General features: G+C 38.2%; 1 long non-coding RNA gene across 1 annotated transcript; it reads left to right on the top strand.

Annotated features, from left to right (window-relative positions):
* The first annotated feature begins 2,167 nt into the window (after nucleotides 1-2,167).
* LOC142481397 (uncharacterized) lies at nucleotides 2,168-4,723 on the top strand. Its single transcript, XR_012795763.1, has 3 exons — nucleotides 2,168-2,302; nucleotides 3,314-3,336; nucleotides 4,558-4,723. It is a non-coding gene; the product is annotated as an uncharacterized LOC142481397 (long non-coding RNA).
* Nucleotides 4,724-7,947: the final 3,224 nt, after the last annotated feature.

The following is a 7,947-nucleotide window of genomic DNA, read 5'->3' as shown; positions in this document are numbered from 1 at the left end:
AATGATTACTCACATTTCATCACATTTTATGTATGTTTCCTTATAATTTCCATTAATGTAATATAGAGGTGTTTGGAGAAAAGGGGATAACTGTACTTATTTGTTTACTTACGGGAGCACATTCATCACTAGCATAGACACACTTTTTAAGACAACTGTTTGTGTCTCTATCAATTGGTGTAGGATCCATGTATAACACCGACAAATGATAACACCAGCTTTATTATGGTAGCTTATATCATCATATTGACTATACTATGTATTTTTAAACGATTAATAAACACCGTAAACTATAGTTAGTTAGGTTAATGAAATATACACAGAAACGTACTTCATAACATGATGGTGATGTCATATTCAGAACATCATGCATTGGAGGGGACCATAACATCTGGCCAGTAACATTATTTGCTACAGTCCCAAACCATTTTATCTACATACCCATGTAACAAGAGATTTTAAATATAAATGGCTACTTGGTTGTAAGTGTCCTTTACATTGGGAGAAGGAGTGGCTCAGTGAGTAAAGACACACACTGGCACTGATAGTTTGAAGCAGGGGAGTCTGGTTCAATTCCCGGTGTGGGCTCCTTGTGACCTTGGCCAAGTCACTTTATCTCCCTGTGCCTCATGCGGCAAAAAAACATTTGTACGTTCCACGGGCCAGGGACCTCAGCCTGAAACATGTGTCTGTAAATCGCTGCGTACAACTAGCAGCCCTATACATGAACATGCTCATATTATTATTATTATTATTGTTACATAGTTTCGACAGTCATACGTTCCATTACACAATAGAATACACAAATGTGTTAGCAGAGTGGGAATGGTTGTTATATAAAAAACACACCATGTCATAAAATGTTAGTAGTCATTAAAGAACACTCAAGAAAAATTCAAGAGGCACTATTTTGCAACATCATTATGTTAATTAAGTGCTTATGCAATATAGGCATAAGGGTATCACTTTTTTAATTGTTTGTTAATAAGCGCTGCAAGCAATATAAAATTAGTTCCATATGTAGTATAGTAGTCGGTGGCTCCTCCTCACAATCATCTCATATAAAGGTAGACTCTTCTGAAATCATACATTGATCCGATTGTATCTTCCCCGACATCTCTGAAATACAGCAAACACATGATGGTCAAATATGGCACCTTACTATATATGTATCCGTGACAACGCGTTACACAGCTCTATATGATTGTGTACATACACACGTCACTCATTTATATGTTACAACTACAAGTGTACATCAGTATGTAATTTTTATTATCATTTGTAGCAGCCATAACTATGTATATGAAGTGAACGTTGCCTGTATACTGAAAAATGTGCGCGCACATCTTAGTGTGCGCACGCACTTCACGCTTGGCTCCACTAACTGTTAGCGCATGCGCAAAACAAAGCGAACGTTGTGCGTTCAATACATGTAGAAAATACCAGTAAACATCACATCTTTATTTCAAATACAATGAAGATGAAACTAAAATCATTCTAAACGAGTACATCTGTATTCTTTTAAACCAGACGTGTTTGGACAGAAAGGACGGCCGATAACACAATGCGCAAATGCAATACGTGTGACGTCATGTTAAGCCAGCGTGAAACGCACGCTAACACTCCTCCCACTCAATTAACATTCGGCTAACGCCCAGGGTACGCCTACAAACACTGAGCCGCACGCATCACACACTGCAGTTACCGTTACTATAACAAAACATGACAGCCAATAGGCTTTGAGGCGCGCACGTCGCTTGGGGGCGGGACTTACATCCGTAATCCTTTTTAAGGACGCCTTGGCCCATGACAAGGGTCCCACGTCATACGTGGTGGACCCGGTTTTCAATGTTGTAGATGTTGCATGATAACAAAACAGGTATGTGTTAGAGTTATGGAAAAATGTTGCTAATATGTTTAAAGGGATAGGAAAGTACGTATATGTATACCGTCAGCAATGTGTACTACTCTTTCAGGTTCTACTATATTGTATTAGGAAACAATTTGTTTGTGATCGCTACATGTTATGCAGTCTGCAATGTTACGCTGTATCCACGCATTGAAAGTGAAAATGGTGGTTACAAAAAAAAAAAAAATTTAAACGCAGAGTCAACGCATAACGATTGTTATATTTACCATTCTTCTAGAATTAACTCTTCGCCTGGCTGCAACTGGTCGCTCCAGAAATGCAAGGCATTTTCATCCACGCTTGACCCAACCGCTGAATCCAGTATGACACATATCTCCTCCAGGATGCGCTCGTAGGAATCGCCACTGCTTTCTTCAAATAATTGGTCGGGAGGTAGGTTCATTTCTTCGGGTTCCCATTCCAATGCATTTTCAGCTGAAAGGCTTGGTACATAATCATAGTACTTTTGTTCTTGTACAATGTGGGTTTCAGGAATGGAGGCTGCAGATATTGCAGCACGTATCGATTCAAACGGATCAGTAGTAGCGGATACATTGCTATTGCCATTAGGAATAAATATGCCTTTCACGACAATATAAGTGCCGTCTTTCAGGAGAAATTGTTTTTCCGGGGCAATCTTCCAGAAACCATAGGTGTGTTGTAGCTTATCCTGGTCACGTTCAAAAAAGTCATTACTTGATAAAGTGAATCTTATTGAGGAATTAAAATTCCGTGCATGCTTACGGTCTTGGTAATAAGGATATTTTGCTCGAATGAAATCATCGATTTGGCGTGTGCTTGCTTTCTGTCCGCGACTGTTCAAGATGGCTTCACAGATCATGTACTTATACCCTAAAAGGGGATTAATATTGTTAACGAATTCATCAGCCATGTCTGAGTAGCACAAAAGCTGTGTGCAGGTCTGTGTTATTTGCTCATCAAAATGAATGTGCTGAATGGCTAACAAACTCCTGTTTTTCCTTGTCAAGGTCAACAAAACTAACTACTTTGACTCCTTATTTCAAACGCCAATTGGATTTGTTTGTCTAATTGGGTTAACAGTTGTGGTTTGTGATATGGGACTGTGGGAGAAACATTTCTCCTTCTTTTATCTCGTTTGTGAAAAACATCCCTAGAATTTGAATGCGTTCACATAGTGTTTTTTTGAACACTAACAAAGACCACTGTGTGAAAATATTTCTTAGCCAGGCATATCAGTACAAACACACATCTGCAAAAAGAAATGTTTTTTCCCCGCTTACATTTCTGTGTGTATGTGAAAGTCTGGTTAACTCCCTGTCTGCATGAGTTTAAATACGTGTGTATATATATATATCTAAATATATCTCTCTTATAAAAATATATATATTTATATATTATATTTTATTTTTTTTAATATTGCAGGAGTACACACAACATTGATGGCAGTAAGTATACCTTGTATGAAACCTATTTAAATGGTGAGAAACATGATTGAATGAAGTAATAAACATTTGTTTAAGCACAATACTGTTAGAGTCTCATACTTAGGATATTTCTCAAACATTTTATTAAAATAGTGTGCTTTCACAAGGAAGCATGAAGTGTATTAGTTTGTAAAATACATGTATACCAGTTTATATAGTACTATATATATATATATATATATATATATATATATATAGATATAGATATACACACACACACACACACACACACACACACACACACACACTCAGTGTGTGTATATATATTTTTATACATTCTGAGATGTTATTGAAACAAGAACACACAAATGATTAAAGGACAAAATTAGAATGCCCAAGCAAGGCAAAGGTAAGTAATAATTTACACATAATCCTGCTGTACACGTACAAGAAAGATGTTTGCAGTTACTTAGGTGTTTTTATAAATGCATGTGACTAATATGCATATGCAATTCTTACATCAATTAACACACCCAAATGCAATGTTTTGCTGCAAAGTCAATGGCAGCTTCTCTAAACTTTGCAACTGGTTCCAGGTGGACCATTACTGAACAGACGATTAATACATAAATATTTATAACACTATTCATTAATTGAGTGTTAACATTTCCAAAACTTCACGTGTACAAGAACATACTTGAAAGTTTGGAAACAACACAGTCTTCAGCATACATACAATAGTAATTAGATAATGTGAAGTCAACAAAACAAGGCCAAAGACATATTTTCTGAATTATAACATTTATTTTTTTTGTTCCTTTTGCGAGCGAGTAACAGGCCTGCTTGTTGTCTCTTGAATTTTCCTTTTTCTTTTGCCACCAACTTTAGGCACAGCAGAGCCACTTTGAGTGGCCTCTGGCACTTCACGGGCAGGGCTTGTGGGCAGTGACTCACCTACAGGGCTTTTGGGCAGTGACTGTTCACCTACGGGGCTTGTGGCCAGTGACTCACCTACAGGGCTTGTGGCCAGTGATTCACCTACAGGGCTTTTGGGCAGTGATTCACCTACAGGGCTTTTGGGCAGTGATTCACCTACAGGGCTTTTGGGTAGTGACTGTGAGCAAGTTGGTAGACACTGCACAAGTGATGGTTGGTCTGTTTCATGTGTGTCTTTTGTTGTTTTTGACCAAAAACTGGTCAGTAGTAACTGCTTGTATTTTGTTTTTGTGGGCTCCTTTGTAGGTGTCAGCTGCTGATTTTGTACAGATGGCAGTGGTAGTATGTCGTCAGGAACCTGCACAGCAATCTCTGCTACTTGACCGGTAACATTTGGGCCTGGAGAATGAATATCAGATGAATGTGGTGAAAACTGACCTGCATGAACAGATCCTGGCTGGGAGGTGTTGAATTGTGGTACATTAGTCATTCTCCAGTAATTAGCTTGTGTTTGCTGAACAACTAATGCTTCGAATGAGGTGTTGATTTTTTGCAACTGTTTCGGCACTTCAATGAAGACTCTGTGGAGATGTGCCAATTGTGAAACTGTTTCTTCCTGCAGTGCAATCATCCTTTCCAGCACTGTCATGAAGTCAGAATGGCGACGATTTTCTGCTTCCACAATTTTTCCCTCAGAAGCTACAATTGCATCGTATGTCGTATTTGCTGGACAATTTGCCGGTAAAACAGTTTCAATTGGAACGTCTTCATGGTCACTTGCTTCTATTTGTGTGTGTATGGCGGTGGCGTCATCATCATCATCATCATAATCCTCTTCATCATGTTCTACAAATAAATGTACAAATTATTAAATGTCATGTTAATCTCTGCTGTGTTACTATGTAATTGTACTGTGTCATAAGTAACAACTAACATGTTTCCATACGTTTTATAACCTCACATTAAAAACTACCTTGACTTAAGAATAATGTTTGGACTCAGTATGAAATATGAGTGAATGAAAACTTGCTGTAAACTCAAAACTCCTACATGATAGTTAACATCACTAACACAATACAAGTTGCCTTACACTTCATTTTCACTGACACTAAGTAATCCTATTTAAAGAAGATGTGCAAAACAAATAATGAACATGACAACATAACATATAGAAGAGCACATATTATATGGCCACCAACTGATACACTCACCTTCTAGGTGTGTTGAGCTGGCTGACCCAGGTGAAGACACTTGTTCAGTCTCAGGTGACACATGTCCTTCAGGGGCAACTATATATAACAATAACATAAGTTTTACATTTACATGTGTAAATATTGAACAAACAGTTATTGTATGTTCTGTATTTATGAGTATCTAACAGCATCATTTCCTTAACCCAAAATGTGTGTGTGTGAAAGTGAACATAAATAGTTGTAATAACAATGTACATGCCTGTGTACTTAGAAGTTTTGAGTTCCCTAACATACAACATACTATGGTTCTGCAGTAATGCGTGAGGAAAAATACATTAAATTAGTACATAAAAATCATATGTTGTGTAGTGATATCAGTATCATAATGTACATAACTATCATGAGATGACCATTCACAATGGTTATCATGAAGGTGGTCATATTGCAAAAAGTGTTGTTTTTGGTAGAGGATATGTGTGGTACATTAATATAAGATGTGGCACACATGAATGTGGCTGTGACTAAACAAGACAAGACATGCAGTGTGTGATAATGTGTCGTTGATAGTAGTTCAACTATAGATATGAGTGAACTAATGTGTGACGTACGGTTTGATAAGTAATGAGTTGTTGGGGCATTTAGTAGCTAAAGTGAAGCTTTCAAATGAGTGTGATTAACTTCAGTTGTGCTAGTGAGGTTGTAAGAACGGTTTTCCCTTCCCCAAAAAGCCTAATGAGCCACACCTTTCAATTACTTGAAACAGGTGAAAATGGTGTGAACTAAGTTGCCCCTAAAATGAGGCTGTAATTAGTGTGTGTGCTGAACCCCACCCCCTCTGTTGAAGTGTATGCTGTGATGAGATATTAATTGCAGCTGCTTTAACACAATGGTAGATGAGCTAAATAGTCGTGTGCAGTTTTGAAGTTATGAAAACAATGACATAAAATATGATACGTGTGCCTCATTATGCTGTCTGTATAGGACTTAAAGCAAAAATGGACCTTTTCATAAACAACTATAGATGTGTTAGTGCAAGTGATGTTTGTAGGCCGTTGCATGCAATATATTTGATGCATGCTTAAAATAGGCAGTAATGTCATGTTTGTCGGAGTAAAATAAATAAATACACAATAATATTCTACATATTTCTGTTCTGTACCTGTAGCTAGTAATAATTTCTGATTAACATGTGTTACACGTGTACTACCCTGTTGTTCCCCATCTTCGCCCACCATCAATTGCTTCCACTGCAGCAATGCATTTTGGGAATTCACATGTAAATGAGCACGCAATGGCACGTGCTATATTAGTTACTGCTTTTAGTAGGACTACAACATATATGTCTATTTAGATATATATATATATACAGAATCAGACATATACATATATAGATGCAGGTATGCTTATATTGTGAAGACAGTATAAAAAGCAGTGTAACTATGCAAAATAACTGTAAGCAACGACACGCCTACTGCACCGACACACTTTATTCGAGCAAATACCCGGTATGTACCTGGCAGATACCTGGAATGCGCCGCTCCTCACCTCTGACAAGCCCCGTTGCATTTGCCTTCCCAGCCTGGGTTCATGCCTGGCTGATGGGCGGCTGATCTGTTAAATGATAATGATTAGGATTTAATAGGCTGCAATGCTTCGCGTGTCTACCAGATGGCATAAATTCATGAATTGTAATGCAGTATATATATATGTACTGTGCAGTATTGCAGCCAACGGGAATAAAATGCTTCAATCCCTGCCGGAAAATAACTCAATGCACTCGGGCAGAAAACAGTCACAAACCTCAATACACCCGGGTATACCCGAATTCGTGGGACTAGCCGAGCTCGAATAAAGTGTGTCGCCACTGTAGTACAGTAATATTTCTCACCTGGTGGAAATTGTGAGGGGTAAATTCCTATATCACGGTCACCAGGTAAGCCTTCCACGACGACGGGAAGTAATTTTGCCCGAAGCAGCTCCTCCAATGGACTTAATATGAGACGTTGTGGTGTGGGCCCACCTCCAGTGCCAGTAGCATGCACGCGTTGGTGTTGTATTTTCTTATTCAATTTGGACCTAATATCATCAAATCTCTTGTGACAATTCCGCTTGTCCCTCACATGATTCCCACACGCATTGACACCAATGACTATTGTGTCCCACATTTCTTTTCTGCTTGCTGAACTTGTCCGCCCTTGAAAAACATATCAAATATATGAGGTAAATGAATAATAATATAAGCACCAGTTTCCTACACTGCTAGCTGTTCCAAGAGATAGCAAACATGCTGTTTTATGTGTAATATGTGAAGCACATGAGCATTCACTACTAAACCTATACATGTAAGCAAGGTTGCATTCATATTGTATGCAGTTATGGCAAATTGACCGCCTGTGTTTAGTTGTCCTTGTAAGGCATGCTAAAAAGCTGTGTTTCCAGACTAATTAACATAGAAAGATATTGTGAAGCCATATTTGCATATGAACAAAACTCAGATGACCTA

The sequence above is a fragment of the Ascaphus truei genome, unplaced genomic scaffold, assembly GCF_040206685.1.
Source record: "Ascaphus truei isolate aAscTru1 unplaced genomic scaffold, aAscTru1.hap1 HAP1_SCAFFOLD_259, whole genome shotgun sequence".
Classification (NCBI taxonomy): Eukaryota; Metazoa; Chordata; class Amphibia; order Anura; family Ascaphidae; genus Ascaphus; species Ascaphus truei.
Note: the sequence above shows the minus strand (reverse complement) of the source record. Positions and strands in the feature narration are given on the sequence as shown.